Source organism: Canis aureus, chromosome 37 (assembly GCF_053574225.1).
Source record: "Canis aureus isolate CA01 chromosome 37, VMU_Caureus_v.1.0, whole genome shotgun sequence".
Taxonomy (NCBI): Eukaryota; Metazoa; Chordata; class Mammalia; order Carnivora; family Canidae; genus Canis; species Canis aureus.
This window is the reverse complement of record NC_135647.1, coordinates 4434713-4451916: the sequence shown is the minus strand read 5'-3', so window position 1 is coordinate 4451916 and position 17204 is coordinate 4434713. Positions and strand designations below refer to the sequence as shown.

The window sequence follows — 17204 nt, the reverse complement described above, 5'->3', positions numbered from 1 at the left end:
TGGAATTCATCTTGGTGATTTTATCAAGTCTCACTCAGCTTTCAGTTACTGATTCTAAGCTCAGAAATAGCACCACAGGGGGCTGAAAGAGGTCATTTGGATTTCCAATATTTCTACATCCTCCTGAGTCGTCCAGCCAACACATTACTGCTGAGGAAACCAGGAGAACCCGAAGTACTGAATCATTTCTCAAAGCCATTGCTTCCTCCCAGCCCCTCACACCCATCTCACCCCAGTCTCTGCAGGTAGCCTTCCCACATCACACCTCACCCTTTCTCAACTTCCACACAGCAACCCAAAGAGATTTTGCTAGAGAACAAGTCTGATTATAGCGTTCCTCTGTTTAAAACCACACAATAGGCTCATATTGCTCTTAAGATGCAGGACACACTCCCTCACATGACTTGGAAGGCCCCACATGCCTTAGCCTCTCCCTTCAGCCCCAGCCCTATCCTTCACTGTGGTCTGCACCACAATCCTCCCATTCCCATGCTCTGGCAATAATCAACCTCTGGTCCTGGAGCCATCCCTCTCTCCCACCTCTCAACTTTCATACCTGGTGTTCCCTCTGGCTAAAATAGTGATCCTCTTGTCCCTTTGCCTAATTAAGTCTCATTCACTCATTGCAAAGTGGATTAGGTTTATTCTGGGAAGCCTGTCCTGACCCCAAAGCCTAAGGGAGGAACCCAACAACTCTGGCCAGCACCCACCACAACCCTATCACTCGCTCACTGAAAGGTTCTGATTGCTTGCCTATTGGTCATGACCACACTATCTGACTTCTTTCTGCAAAGCCAGGCACAGGGCTTGTCTGGCTCACAGATACCTCTGCAGCACCCAGCATGAAGCCTGCCCACAGAAGTTATACAATCAGTATCTGCTAAATACATAAAACAAGAACTATTGACAAAGTATAATATATCTTGTATGCATTACCCAAGGAAATTAAAGAAAGACAGTGATAGGGATCCCTGGGTGGCGCAGCGGTTTAGCGCCTGCCTTTGGCCCAGGGCGCGATCCTGGAGACCTGGGATCAAATCCCACGTCGGGCTCCCAGTGCGTGGAGCCTGCTTCTCCCTCTGCCTGTGTCTCTGCCTCTCTCTGTGTGTGTGACTACCATAAATAAATAAAAATTAAAAAAAAAAAAAGAAAGACAGTGATACTTAAAACCTTAATATCTTTCCACAGTGTCTGATTTTTTTTTTTCAAATCTCTGAGCCCCTCACAACTGTCAGATTAGGGGTTTGACAGGTAAATCCTGGTTCACACCTCAAGGATTTCCCAAGTGAAATCTGAAACTGACCCCTCCTACACGGGGGCAGGGAGGTAGAAGAAAGAGGCGGGTTGGTGGGTAGTGATTTTAATACGCAAAGGAACTTACACAGGAGGCTCATCCTCTAGCTGCCAGATCAGTAGACCTCCCCATCTGCCCTCAAGAACCTTAAAGTTTGTACAGACACATGCACACTCCAGATGGTCCCAGCAACACCTTACTCTCAAGGCTGTGTCCTTGAAAATGGTCCCCACCACAGGAATGGTGCATGGAAGGTACATCCAAGGGCAGGGGAGGGGCTATGGAGCCTCCTCTTGCCTGGTGCCAGCTCTCTGGTCAGCCTGTGCTCACATCCTTTTCTTGATGACCTCCTCCAACAGCAAGCCAAGGCAAGTTGGAAGGTTTGTACCTTGCTCCAAGTCCTCATGCAATCTTGCCAAAGACTACTCTAGCATTCCAACTGAGATGCTCTACACTATACCAGGCCCCTCACTACTCTCATGGACGAAAAAAAGTCTGATTTCTAACAAAGAAAAGAGCTTCAGAGGATTCTCTGATACAACATTTAGACAGCAAAAAAAAAAAAAAAAAATTCATGCAATCTGTGATAATCTTCAGAAAATTTTTAGGTTATCAGTAGACTATCTTCCTTCAAATTCTTAGAAGTAAAAATTCACATTGTAGACAACTGCATTTATCTATTTCATTCTTTATGGGAATATATTCAGGTCAAAGGACAAAAAACTCTAAAAATTAAAAAAAGAGCCATTTTCATGACACTAAGTAGCATCAGTCAGGGTTAAAATGCAGGGAGGAGGCCAATTGAGGTAGAAAAGGGAAGCTGACCAATAAAAGATCCCAACTCACCTGTTTCTCTGCCTTCTTGAACTTGCTATTGCTGAACAGCCCTGGACACATGAAAGTGCCACCTACATCCAGCAGCTGCTAAGAAGCCCTAACTGATTACCTCATTGTTAGAGAGAATGAAGAGGGGAGGAGGGGGGAGAGAGAAATCAGGGCCAGTCTCTCCTAAGATATCTGAGAACTGCCTCCAAGGAAACCAACACAAGTTGCAAGCATTTGGAAAGCATCTGGTGGAGGCAGCCCTTCTCATCTGTCCTCCTTACAAAACAGTCTGCACATGTTTCTTAGTAGCAAGAAATCCACCAACAAGAAATGAAGTAGCCACTCTGTTCCCTGCCTTGTGTCTGGTGTAGTCCAGAATTTAAGGGAGGTACACTAGACAGAGCCTCCGCCCTCATGGAATTTCAAATCTCACTGGAGAGCCGACACACATGGAAAAAGAGAAAGGTACACGGGTATGGAGAGAGAGCTCACCACTGAAAATTAAGACATTAATTCCAACTTGCCAAACCACAATGAGATACAACTTCATACCCACTAGAAGGGCTAAAGTCCAAACAGCTCAAAAAACCAAGTGGGATGCTCTCATGTTGCTGGTGGGATTGCAAAAATTGGTGCAACCACTTTAGAAAACCTGTTTGGAAGTTTCCAATGGAACTAAACACACTTGGTTCAAACAGTCAACTCTGGTATCCAAAAGAAATGAAAATTTATGTCCACCAAAAGACCTGTCTGGGAATGTTTATGGCATTCTTACTCATAGTAGCCCAAGCTGGAAGCAACCCAAATGTCCATCACCGGGAGAATAGATAAATAAATTGTGGTATATCACTGTAATGGAATGCCATTCTGTGATTAAAAGGACTGATGTATTGATATATGAAATAGCATGAAAGATTCTCAAATTATGTTGAGTAAAAGGAGCCAGGCACAAATGCATATATACGATGTGATCCCATTTATATATGAAATTCAAATACAGGGAAATGAATATATTGTGATAAAAATCAGAAAGCTGTCAAGAGTACAAAGGGTACAGAGAACCTTCTGAAGAGGATGGAAGTTTTACATATCTTTTTTAGGGTGGTAACTACTTAAGTGTATGTAATTGTCCAAATTCATCAAAAATCGATATGTTTTCCTTTATGTTAATTGGTTCTCAATTAAAAAACATAAAAAAATCTAATTTGCCAGATTAGCAACACAAGCCCTGTTCAGGGTTCCCAGATCTCCCTGGTCTATATAATTTTACTACCAAGAGGTCTGTCGTTCTCAAACCCTTTATATGCCACAAACCTCCTAGAAGAGGGACTTCTAAACATCTCCAGGCTTTGGGGATAGTTATGGTACTCAGAGATGGCAGCTACCCCATCTTACAGTAAGGAAGCAGAAGCTCAGAGAGGTAAAGCAACTCTTCCAAAGTCACCCAGCTGGCAAATGATAGAATTAACACTCAGTATCAGACTACCTGTGTCTAAAGTTCATGCTTTTACCAATATTCCTGTTGGCATCATTCTATAGGGAGATACCTCTCAAAAATTCAATGCCAAGATTCTGCGTGTGGCATGCCAAAAGAAGAATGGAATTTTATGATCCTAAGAATTTCTCAGGGAAGAGGAGATTAAAACCCATTAACAGGAGTAAAAGGAGATTTACTCAACAATACAGAAAGGCAACCTCTTGTAATATATCTAACAAACAAATCTTAACATCCAAAACACATAAAGACTTCCTACAACTTAATGAAGAAAAATACCAACAACCTGGAGAGAAATAGGTGAAAGGCATATAACAGCAATTTACAGAAGACATATAAAAGCCAAAAACACTCCGTTAACAAAGGAACATGAAATATGAAATATGAATTTTTCCCATAAGTTTGTCAAATGTTTTTACAGATTGATAATATCCTGTGTTGGCAGGAATGTGGAGTACTCATACATACAGTGTGAAATAGTATAAATTGGTACAACCTTTTTGGAAGACAATTTGACAGTATCTAACAAAATATAAAACATGAATTTCCTCCAACTCACGATCTGACTTTCATCTTACAGAAATACTGACACAAATCCACACTGACATGTGTACAAAGATTTTCACTAAGACATTGTTTGCAATGGGGACAGTTAGAAGGAATACCCATGCCTGTGATTAGGGAACGGAGTAAATATAGGATGCTGAATTATGTAATTAAATACTATGTAACTGTTAAAAAGAATAAAGTGGTCTAAAAATGGCAAAGGAAGGGCTATCCTTGGTAAGGTGTCCTGGATACATAAGGACAGGGAAAAGGCAAGCTGCAGAGAATATACAGCAAATGTTGCCGTTTTTGTTTCAGAGCAAAGTAGGCAGGAGCTGAAGTGGGTCCTGGGCACTGACTCCTTACTCAATGCACTTTCAGGAACTGAGCAAGATGACGCATTTGAGCACAGGAGGAACTCAAACAAGGTTTGGGTTTGAATTTCAGGAGCACTAATGTGAGCAACCAGCAAGGAGAGCAGATGCTAACTAACTCTTGGAGGCGTCCTGGAAGCTGAGACAAAGTCCCATCTTGGTAACCCATTAAGATATAAATGATAGCAGTGGTTTTTATCTCTTCAGCACTTCAGAATTTATGAAGTACTTTCACATATAGTCTCTCGTTTAATGCTCTCATCTCTCTTTTTTTTAAGATTTTATTCATTTTTCATGAGAGACACACAGAAAGAGAGAGAGAGAGAGGGAGGGAGAGGGAGAGAGAAAAGCAGAGACACAGGCAGAGAGAGAAGCAGGCTCCATGCAGGGGGCCTGACACGGGACTCGATCCCGGGTCTCCAGGATCACGCCCTGGGCCAAAGGTGGCGTTAAACTGCTGAGCCACCTGGGCTGCCCCCTCATCTCTTTCTTGAGGTTGGCATTGTCTCCCTCAAACCACATGAAGGGAGTCTTCAGATATGTCACATGAGTAATGCACGTCCACTCCATTCTGACCAATTCTCCCACAGTATTCCCAGGCTTTTGTCACAGTGTGTCACGCAGGAAGAAAAGGGCTCAAAGATGTATTTAATGAGTAGCTAAGTAAGTGGGTGGGTGAGTAAGTGAAAATGAGCAGATTTGCTTTTACTTGTGACAGAAACTCTTTCCGCTCATCCTCACCCCTGTCAGACAGGCGGGCAGGGGGGTGACCAGTAAAAGACAAGAAGATCTCACAAATACAAACCAGAACATACGGCAGCCTCATCCCCTTTTACTATAGCCAAGGAACTATAACTCTCTAGGGAAGAAGCAATGGCCCCTCGTCCAGATGAACATCTCTATGGGCAGCCCAGGAGGGTCACCACAAAGGGACTGTGAAGTCCCTGGGAGGTCTATCCCCTCACGCCCTCACATGTCTCTTTCATCAGAATATGGTGAAGTAGTACAGAGACCTGACTTCAGATCTGCCCTTGGTCCCTTACTAGCTTCATGGACTGAGGCCAATCATGTAATGTCTCTGAGCTTCTGTGTCCTTGTTGGTAAAGGAGGGACACTAAGAGTTGCTACTGAGCTAGGACATAAAGGATTAATGGGATACTGCAGATAAATTACAGCATCTGATACCTCATTAATACTCAATAGTTTGCTATTAGTTTCTGATTATCACATAGTAGGATAAACATCAAAAGTATAACCACAGAATATCTGCAGAGAACACTTTAAGCATACAAATGTGTGCATGTGCATGAGTCTTCACACTGAGCAGAGGTGGTTTTGGTTTTTGATAACAGGGAAGAGGCTGTTTCAAAGAAGCTCTGTGAAGAGTGAGCTTCTCAAACTGTTACTGCCCTTTTGGAAAACCATTAAGACAATGCCCAGGCCCAGACCAAAGGTTGGAGTCACTGCAGGTATCTCTCCCCTGCCTGACCAGCTTTTCTGACATCCTTCCACACACATGGGCACCATCAAGGAACCTATAAGAAGGCATTCTAATTGTAAGCTTGCAGTTTCCACATTCAATGCCCCAAGGAAGTGATGCTTTACTGCCTGATTATTGTGAAGATTAAAAATAATGCCACAGTTTTCTGTGCTTTTATGTCCCAATCACATTTATTAATCAAGAGGCTCTATTCCAACACGTAACCAAAGTGTTATTCCTCCAAATTGGAGAGGGCTTTAGCAATTTTGCTCAGAATCTGTAAGTGAAATGAAAAGAAATAGCTTTTCTGTTTCCATTCTCTTCTCCTACCTCAGACTGTTTTTGTTTCTGTTGCTAATAGAGCAGCACCAATCCCAAGATCTCAGCTACACTCCTTCCACTAGCCATGTTACCATGATACTCTATGCAGGCTGCTCCAGGGGGCAGAGTCTGGGCTGAGCTGTCTTTCTCACCAAAACCACTTGACACAAGAGCTTAAGAAATGTCACTGAGTGTCACAGGAAACAAAGAGGAAGGAAAGACATTCCAGAACAATCCAGTGTCTCCACAACTTTACCCAAGCCCCTGCTGTAAAGCTGAGCATTTCCCCAGCAAAACTGCCCATGCTGTTTCTTTCTAGAAGAGGGAAGAGCACGGTTTTGGAATATTCCCTCCACTCAGGCAGGCTACCAGGATTCTGGTGGGCTCCCCTGGGGATAACCTGCACTGATTGCTGAGGCTGCCCATCCCTTTCCAGGGATGGCCCAGCATAGATATGCAGTCGGGTGGCCATTTGCTTGTTTAAAGGATGCCACAGACCCTGGGGGTCAGAACAGAGGAAACACAGAAAGCCACCAAGTATGGGAGGCAGTGAGCAGGAAGGGAGGGCTGACTATTAGGTAAAAGGAACCCTGATGGTCCCTTCCAGTGACCTCTAGATGAACTGTCTGCTAACCAGGAGTCTCCCAGGAATATTCCAGAAAGGCCAACACAGAAGTTTCTGATTAGTTCCACTAATCTAGATCATCCTAATGCTGCATCTTTAAAAAGGAGCACAGCACAGGCTTGACCCTTGAGGAACTGACAAGCTAATGCTAGAATGTCCACCTGCATACTTTGCATACCTGCTTCTCACCTGGCTCAAGCAGGGTTCCAAACGTCAAGCTGTGTGCAACATCCAGTAACAAAGCAGCTGCTGGTCTAGACTCAGAGCACACGGAAAGGGGTGTGCAGGGAGCATACAGAGGAGTTGCCCAGAGCTGGTAGTACCTATAAAAGGAATCATCTTCAGACCTAGGTGCTCTGAGGTTGGAGTGGGAATGACTTACTACTTGCTTACTATTTGGATAGCTTTAACTCTCTTTGTATTCCAAAGACTGAAAAAACTCCCATACAGATGTCAGAGACCAGTCAGCACCTGACTGGTCTACAAAACAAGCCTTCACTCCTTGTTACAGAGGGTATACTGGCTCCCAGTCCAACACTGCAGCCCAGGGCTCTGGGCTAGCTCCGGGGCTGACCACTCGGCTGCCCTTCCCTCCCCCCTGCCTGCTAAGTCTCCTTTGCTCTATTCAGAGGAGGAGTGCAATGCTCTGAAGGTTAAAATTGGATCCCCTCAGCTGTCCTTTATTCCCCTTCTAAGGGTTGGCTTGGCCATTGCCCTGAGCTTACTCTTTGGCAGAGAACAGATTTAATGCAAAATTATTTATCTTCAATTACTTCCAATGTTTCAAGCACATTTCCTGTTCCAGGACTGTAGAGTTAATACAAGCAAAATAGCATAGGAACATTAGACATTGCATAATTGCCTGATTGGGGCTTTCACTATTGTCAAGTTCTTGACTGAGCATGGTTGGCACTTAAGGTGGGTCTTTAGCAGTGATGTTCATGGCCAGGCCAGGGTGCATCTTCCCTCCCTAGGCCTTCCCTTCTTCAACCAAGCCTTCTAGCCTAAAAACCAACACTATGAAATGGGGATTCCTAAGCATGAGAATCTGCAGCCTGCTCCCTTCCCTCAGCCTTCTTCCCCACCCATAGCAAGCCACAGCCTCTGTCTCTCTCCAGAAGAAGCTGGTCGCAGGGCAAGGCTGTAGTCATTTTACAGGAAACACATTATGGTGTCAGTAGCTTACCGGGTACTTTCAAACTATACTCCCTTCTCATTTTTAAAGATTTTTAAATTTAATCTGTAGTCATTTTTCACAAGTAACCTATTAACTGTTTTCAGCTCAAACTAAGATGCTCCAGCTGGGAATACTAAAAGCAGTCATTAAGTGTAAACCCTGATTCTATTATGATTCTTATCACTCTGAATTGTTTTATGTACAAGTATGGGTTTGCATACTAGACTATGAGCCCTGAGTTCGAGGTCATGATTTATATCTTTTTGTATTTTCCCAGCTTGCATTCTACATGGTACATGCTCAGTGCAGTCAATGTTCTTTAGAGGAGGATTCTGAAAGCTTGATCTGGCCTCTTCAGCCCAAGAGTGAGGCAAGATGGAGGGATATGTGGAGAGCAACACACCCTTACAAGTGTGGTAGTTGGGGCAATTTAGAGATTGTATCCCATATGAGGTGACCTTTCAATTGGGTCTTGAAAAATGATATAATTTCACCAAATGGGATGGGGGTGATAGAGAGATGAGCCCAAGATGGCGTGCAAGCAAGTTTGTGTAATTATCTTGGTGTAGGTGGAACAGAATGTGGGCAGAAAGCCGGATGGAAACTTGCAAAAAGTTGCAAAATATTTTCCCAGATTAACCTTCACCACTAATGAGCACCAAGATTTTACTGTGGCTCCTTACTTTAAATTTGGCCTTTCTCTCACCCAGCATGCATACATGGTGTCTATAGAATTTAAGACACTTTGCTAGGATTTATATCTGCCTCAGCCCTGTCACTACTGTGGGTCATCCATTGCTTGGAAACGTGATGTGGATATTCTATGCAGTCTGCTTTACCTCTGATCTTACAAGACGAGCTAGAGATTGCATCTTTAATCCTTTCATATCTTCCCACAGAATATGCATAAATATTTTCTAGATACTGTTTTAATAAATGCTATGGAATTGAGTTAAGCAACTCTCAAATATAAGGATGGCAGAAGGAAGAGGGATGACAGGTAAGAAGAAGAATAAACACAAAAGAAGAACACCTAGAAAGGAAAATATTAGTGTGAGGCAAGAAATAATTAGAACAGAGAATAAAGGAGGTTTAATGAGAAGACGGTAAAAAGCATGGAATCTTGGGTCTAAGAGGACAAATCTTGGGTGTAGATGGGTTTCCCAAGGCCAGCACTTAAGGATACCCCAATTAGGAAGGGAAATGGACAGCACTCTAACACACTCTCTTACGCTAAAGTTCTAGGCAGCATAGAGCAATGTTACTTTGACTCATATTTGACTAAGCAACTGTAGGAGTATTTATATACACCCAAGGATATGGCCCTTATGCCATATGCTGAGCCATCTGGCAAAACGTGGGATGGTAGTTACAGCAGCTGAACTAACTCCTCAGGACCAGGTAAATTAGGTTGATAGGATTTCAAAGCATTAAAAAAAAAAAATCCAATCATCTTTCTCTCTAACTCCAAAATACAGTTTCCAAGTTCTGGGCCTGTGAAACCGGAGGATCCAACCTAGATTGCATTATGTATCTACAGTCATTATTTCTGACAAGCCAAGTGAAAGCACTGTTTCTAACTTGTGCAAATCAAACTGCTCTTCCAATATGCTGCTTCCAGATAGAGGAAATATTTCCCCTAAGTTCCATTTCCCCATTATGGTCTTGGTTGTTGTATGGGCATCATAATAGTGACACATAACTCTACTGTTTTTTTTTTTTTTTTTTTTTTTTTTTTTTTTTTTTTTTTAAAGATTTTATTTATTTATTCATGATAGTCACACAGAGAGAGACAGAGAGGCAGAGACACAGGCAGAGGGAGAAGCAGGCTCCATGCTGGGAGCCCGATGTGGGATTCGATCCCGGGTCTCCAGGATCGCGCCCCGGGCCAAAGGCAGGCGCCAAACCGCTGCGCCACCCAGGGATCCCAACTCTACTGTTTTTATTACATCAAGTTTTAGTGGACCTTGGGGAAAAGATGACTAATGACACCTCCTCCTTCCTCAGTGTGACACAAATGAATCAGACACCACACCAGGAAGCAGTGGAAATAGAACTAGCCTATGAATCAGGGATCGTGGGTCTTAGGTAAGGTTTGTCTCTAACTAGTGATGAAATCTTGCAGACATCTCTCTAGGCATCATTGATTGCCTCCTTTTAAAAATGTGTCCCCATTGGAAAGGAGAAAAAATGAGTGGGAAATATCAGAAAGGGAGACAGAACATGAGAGACTCCTAACTCTGGGAAACAAACTAGGGGTGGTGGAAGGGGAGGTGGGAGGGGGGTGGGGGTGACTGGGTGACGGGCACTGAGGGGGGCACTTGATGGGATGAGCACTGGGTGTTATTCTATATGTTGGCAAATTGAACACCAATAAAAAATAAATTTATAAATATAAAAAATATGTCCCCATTAAACCTTAACATTCTTGTTTCCTAACTATTCTTCCAAAACCTAATTAAGTGGCTATTTATTATAAAATAGATTTTAGATGTTCATTGTCTGAATATTTTGTAGGACAAAGTCTTCTACCCAGCTATTTGGACACCTGCTGAAAAACACCCAGCTTATACATAAGACTTGTCTCCACAGAAGTAATTGAAAGCAGAGGAACCCTTTGGCACTGATTCCTCCAGAATTGAAAGAAGCTACTCATACAAGGCCTGCCATTTTGTTAAATGGGCTTTTTAAAGGTGCGTATATGCAGCCAGCAGAGCTGGAACCCAGATAAGCTGAGAAAAAGAAGCGATAGCATATGTTTCATTTCTCCTCCAACAACTCAAAGAATTCATTCATTAAACTGTCAGGTTAATACTGTAAGACAGAACTTAGAATGGAGGAAACCCTTAGTTACTTACTCCCCAAGAGGTAGGGACATTATCAAGCATTTTGAGCTATACCATTAATACCGTAAAGTAGTAAGCATGCTATTTATTGGTACTGATAGTATTAGATCTGCCACAAAAAAAGGTGGAGGAGTTGTCTTCCTTTAAGCCAAAATGTCTTCTCTGGTCCTGCTGACTTTGGGGTCATTCACTTTAAAACTCGCAGGCCCTTTCTTGACTAATAGATACAAAGAATTATCAACCTCTCTTGAAGAATTTAACATGAAAAAAAGCTACACACTAGAAGGAGGATACTTTGGAATATTTCTGCAATTAGAAGTTGGAGAAAGACTTTTTTTGAGCAATGATCTTCCCTAGATCCCCTGAAATCACAATATTCCTACATGTCAGCCAATTTTGTGTCCTGTCACATAAAATCCCTCCCAGCAGGCATGATGCCAACTGGGCATAATTTTATGGATCACCAACAACTTTTAACATGAACCAATTACTTATAAGGAAGCTCAGGTCCTGCCAGATTTTCTTAGGGTTCAAATCTGAACACCTAAGTCTGATTTTAGAAACTGCCTAAGGCTGTAAGAGTGAGCCTGAAAAATGTGTATGTGGCCCAGGTTGTCTTTCATAATAAATTAGAAGCTTGCCTGGTTAACAAGGGTTTAGAACAAAGAGAATCAATACTCTTCTTCCATCCACTAAGCAACAGTGAGTTGCTTGGCCATGACCTACCAAGAAGGTAACTGAATAGGTTTTTACTTTTTTTTTAAGATTTTATTTATTCATGAGAGACACACAGAGAGAGAGGCAGAGACACAGGCAGAGAGAAAAGCAGGCTCCATGCAGGGAGCCCGATGTGGGACTTGATCCCGGGACTCCAGGATCACACCCTGGGCCAAAGGCAGGTGCTGAAACCACTGAGCCACCCAGGGATCCCCTGAATAGGTTTTCACTTTTTAAGAAACAATCTACTTACAAAGTAGAGTCCTACTTACAAACCATCTTCTACATATCCATATCCACATTCTGCTATGCTTAACTTGTCTATCTATTAGTGTCTGTCTCAAATAATAACCTCATCCTTGACATTGAAGCCAGAGTGATGATTTCTCTGTAGTGACTACAAAACATATTTGAAATCAATTCCCATATTTAAAACCTTTAATCCTTATGTTTAATATGTGTATCTCTCTCTCTCTCTCTCTCTCTCTCTGCCCCCCCCCCCAGCTCTACCAACTGGTTACAAAAGATTTTCCATCCAAACATTAGCTATGACTCTAGATTAAATCTTGACACTCCTGTCTCCACTTTCATGAAGAACATAAAATTTCAGAAGGCAGCTACCATCATGATCACCAAAGATTTATCACGTTCCAACATGACCAAGAAATACTTTAGAAATACTTTAGAAGCTTTGAATCTAATTGGAGAGGTAGGGAATAAACAGAATGAAAAAAGCAATAACCCAGAAGTAAAAATGTGTTGGTTTCTAGAGCTACCGGGGTCCGTCCACACTGGGCATGTTTCCAGTCCATCTCTGAATTTCCTCCCTGGAGTCACAAGTTTAAAAAACTCACTTGTATTTCAAGATCCAGATCACTGGACACACTTCTTTCAAAGCCTTCTAAGATGTACTTCATTTATCCCCAAATCAGAAGCAATTTCTCAATTCTTTCAACTCCCACAGCAGCTTATATGTTTTTCTCCTGGAATACATGTATCACAATTATTTATGTACAGAATTTATTTCCAGGGCCAGATAAGATCAGAAACTTATAGAGGATAGAATCTATGTATCTGTGAATCTCAATATAACTTAGCACAAGGGGCTGGGGAGTGGGGGAAATGAGAAGATGTTGGTCAAAAGTCAAAAACTTCCAGTGATAAGATGAGTAAGTTCTGGGATCTAATGTATATCATGATACTTATAATTAATAATACTATATTATATTATACACATATTGAAAGTTGTTAAGAGAGTTGACCTTAAATGTTCTCACCAGAAAAAGAAATGGTAATTATGTGAAGTGATGGAAGTATTAGTTAATGCTTTAGTGGTAATTATTTTACAAGATGTAACTGTATAAATCAACGTGTTGTACACCTCAAACTTACACAATATCACATGTCAATTATATCTCAATAAAGCTCTGGGGAAGGAACACAGGAAAAAAAACCACTATGGAAATACACTGCTTAAGATCTTGGGGCAGCTTTTCAGGCTCTGAACACATGTACTGCTAGTCCAGCTCTATGGTATCCTTTCTCTACCCCTAAAATCAATCTCTTATAAGAAAGGATCTAACTGATTTTTTCCCTATTACTAGAGTAGCAACTAATATATTTCCACCTCCAAAGATAAACCTAACTAAGAAACAATTTCAAATATCAAATATTCTCTTGTACCAATTGGATTACAAGATCCACAAAATTCCTAGTGTTACTTATTGTTGGAGAAAACAGAATGTGGAAAAACAAATATACATAGATAGGACCATGCCTGGAATGCCCTCCAATTCCCTGCTCCATCTGACAAGGCTAAGCGAGACCACTCCTGCCCACTGTGCTCTCGATCTCTACAAATCTGCAAAGCAAAGATTCCTATGAAGGAGGCTGGGTCCTAGAACTGGGCTAAACAGGATTTCTCAGCCACGGCATTTCAGAAGATCTGAAATTGGATCTTGATCATTGGGAACCTGCCATCATCATTAAACAGAAAAAAGCAGACAGACATCTGTTCTGTCCGGGAACACAGAGAGCATAGTAATCACAAGCGACAGTCTGGTACAGAACACCAGAACACCGAGGCCTCAGCTTGGACAGGCTGCAGTCACCCCAGGAGCAAGGGAGGCCACGCAAGTGTCCAGCAGTGCAAGGCTCTCATCAATGAGGGAATTGATTACATGAAGCCCCTTCTCCATCACTGTCCTCTCCCTGTCTTACAGATCCTGGATTCCAGGAACAAATCTGAGAACCGAGACTGCAGCCTGACTCTTGTTGCTTTTCACCCCTATGCCTGTCATAATACTCTCTTCTTCTCTCCTCATTTTATCCAAATCTCCACTTGTCAAGGCTCGTCTCCAGATCCACATCATTCATTCACTGATTTATTCATTTACCAAAAACCAGTACTTACTTGATACAAAGTGATATACTAGTCATTGTGCAGAATTCAAAGCCAATTGTGGGTAGATCCTTCCCTCATGATGTTTACAAGCCTGGAGAGCGAATAAACATATAAATAATGCCAACAGAAGGCCAAAAAAAAAAAAAAAAAAGTAGTGGCACCATAAGACAGGTAAGATTAGATGCTGTATGGGTTCAAAATAATGAACAGTGACCTCTATTCAAGGATATCAAAGAAGGCTTAATTGAAAAGGTGGTGGTCATGTTTGGACTCAAAGAATGCAGACACAGATATGGAAGAAGAAGCACAAAGGTCCACCGAAGGAAATAAAGGGAAGGAAGAATGTGCAAGCTGTGTTTACAGAACACTGAATACATTCAGTGTGATGGGAAATGAACTTAAAAGGGAATCACAAAAGATCCACAAAGGCAGGTTAAGACCTAATTGTAGCATCCCTCTGTAAAACAACTCCAGCATCTATGACCTCTCCTGACTCCTTTTCCCTGTGACTTTCCATAATGCTTCTGTCTGCATCTCACCCTCTGTGCTCCGAATGGCAGACATTCCATAAATGTGTGTTGAATAATTAATTTAAAAAGACACTCACTGGTAAATGTTTTTAAGTAATATAACCCAGGGAAATTGGGTAGTATGTTCCAAGTGAAAACTTGGTTGCCTCGAAATGATCATATTTGTTCCCTTGTTTACAGAACTAATAAATAAAAACTATGGTCTTGAGAAGGATAGTAGTGATAATTCACATTTTAAGGGCATTTTGAAATGTGTAAATCATCTTATCTTATCTCAAGTTACTTCAGACTGACAATGAACCAAAGGCAGATGTGCTAGAGGAACTTGGAAGACCTGTGTTGGCCCTTGGGCTCCTGGATCCCACACACACCCCTACACCATGCCACCTAAACAGAAACATCCACCAAGGGGCCAGAGATAGCATAGGTTGGAAATAGACCTGGTGAAGGAAGATAAGAAGCAAATGGAGAATGCTTGGGAAATTGAGAAGACTTGAGACTCCCAGCTGAAAATATTCATAAGCTCCCAAAAACATTCAGCTAGATCATCACCACCACCACCATCATCATCACCACCATAATTTACTGAGTACTTACTATGTATCAGGCATTGTGAAAAATGCTTTATAAATAGAATTTCATTTCATTCTCCTAACATGTGAAATAGACGTTACTACAACCATTTTATAGATGAGAATATGGTGATGAAGCAATCTGACCAGGTTTAATAGCAGGAGTTGGCAAATTCAGGATTCTGTTCGATTCCCAGGTCTGTTCAATTCCAAGCCCTATTGAGACTACCTCTCTGGAGTCTAATGGATGGTAGATTCTCCACGCATTGTTCAAGAGACCAGGACACATAGCAGAATCCAACATGGTAGGCAACTGGAAGTCAGCTGTGTCCTTCCAAAGCCTAACCTCTGATAGAAATATCACTGAGAGGGATCCCTGGGTGGCGCAGCGGTTTGGCGCCTGCCTTTGGCCCAGGGCGCGATCCTGGAGACCCGGGATCGAATCCCACATCGGGCTCCCGGTGCATGGAGCCTGCTTCTTCCTGGGCCTGTGTCTCTGCCTCTCTCTCTCTCTCTGTGACTATCATTAAAAAAAAAAAAAAAAAAAAATTGAAATATCACTGAGAGCTGCTGGATTCTTTGCATGTGTGATTCTTCCTGACTTTCAAAGATGGAAAACACAGCAGCCAAGTTACAATCTAAGATTAAATAAACGTTCCCCAGATCTTCTCACTGAATATGAGAAAAACAAGCAACATGTCAAAACTCCTTAAAGATGTACTTCTTGAAGACTGGGAAGGGAGAAAGAACTAAGTGGCACCTACAAGTTTCAATAGGGTTGAAAAGTAGTGTTGAAACTTGGGACAAGAGCTGAGAACCAAAAGAACCCAGGACACACAGCCATCCCTGTGGTTCCTTCCCCTGGAAGCGTTTTCTCAGCATTTGCTTTGGTCTGTCCCCTGTCTAATAAAAATAGAGTCGCTTCTTAGTGTTTTTCAGGCAAAATATCACTTATATCCTACATCCTGTCCAGGAGGTAAATGTATATATTCCAGTCCTCTCCCATTCAGTAGTGTGACAAGTAATTGTTGAATCTGTGTCATTGTGAGCGCAAGCCACTTCTCCCTATACCTCGGCCTCCTTATCTGCAAAATTGGGATAATGAAGAATCCCCTCCACACACACACACAGAGCTGATGTGAGGATTTAACGATTTAGTATGCTTATAATTAATATATACATGATGAGCCTAAAGCAATGCCTGCCTGGCACATAGTTAAGTTCCTTTTTTTTTTTTTTTTTTTTCATAGTTAAGTTCTACGTAAGTTGAGGTGTTGTTATCCTATGTGTAGCATGGCTGGGCAAATACTAACGATTTTAGCAATCATTTCCTTTAAACGCCGCTTACCAGGGGTCTGCAGTCTCCTGGAGCAGGAGTCACTGTACTTACGTGCTAACCTGCCCACACCTACACACATTTTTCTAAGATTTTCACAGGCAATTTCTAGTGTGTTCACGCACTTGAGGGTGTTTTTTTCTTGAATATCATCACTGAATTCACTCTTCATCGTTCTTCCATCTGGCCCAGGGGGAGTCCCTGACCTTGGGGTCAGGGGCCAGGTGAGGGACTCAAAGTGCCAGGACGAGAAGGTTCTTTCAGCGGCTCAGAGCTCTGCCCCCCGCCCCCCTTCCCCCAGCGGAGCTCCTCACCTCGCGTCTGATCAAGGACAAAACTCTAGGTCCGGAGGAGAAACCTCTGCATACCCCTAAATGCATCCCAAATGGCGTGGTGGTGCAAGCAGCTCACCGCAGCCTGCCTGCCTTCTCCACCTAGGGAATGCCGCGGAGCGCACCTGCTGTGGCCTGGCAGCGCGCAGGGCAGCCCCGGGGACCGCCAGCCCCGCAGGACCCTCCGCGGGGACACAGCGCCCCGCCCCGCCCTGCAAGCCCCAGCGCCGCCAGGCGGGGACCCGGTCCGCGCAGGCTCCCGGCGAGGCCCCGCCCCCGCCCCGCCCCCGCCCCGCCCCCGCGCCCCGCGCCCCGCGGACGCACGTGGCC

The 17204-nt window shown here is 42.9% G+C and overlaps 1 protein-coding gene across 1 annotated transcript in view; it reads right to left on the bottom strand.

Moving 5' to 3' along the window:
* The window catches only part of LOC144306414 (uncharacterized), a 192653-nt gene extending 175542 nt beyond the window's left edge, over positions 1 to 17111 (bottom strand). Inside the window, exon 1 of the mRNA XM_077885840.1 lies at positions 16954 to 17111. The gene's annotated coding sequence lies outside the window, so the exon portion shown is untranslated. The remainder of the gene's footprint in view (positions 1 to 16953) is intronic.
* Positions 17112 to 17204: the final 93 nt, after the last annotated feature.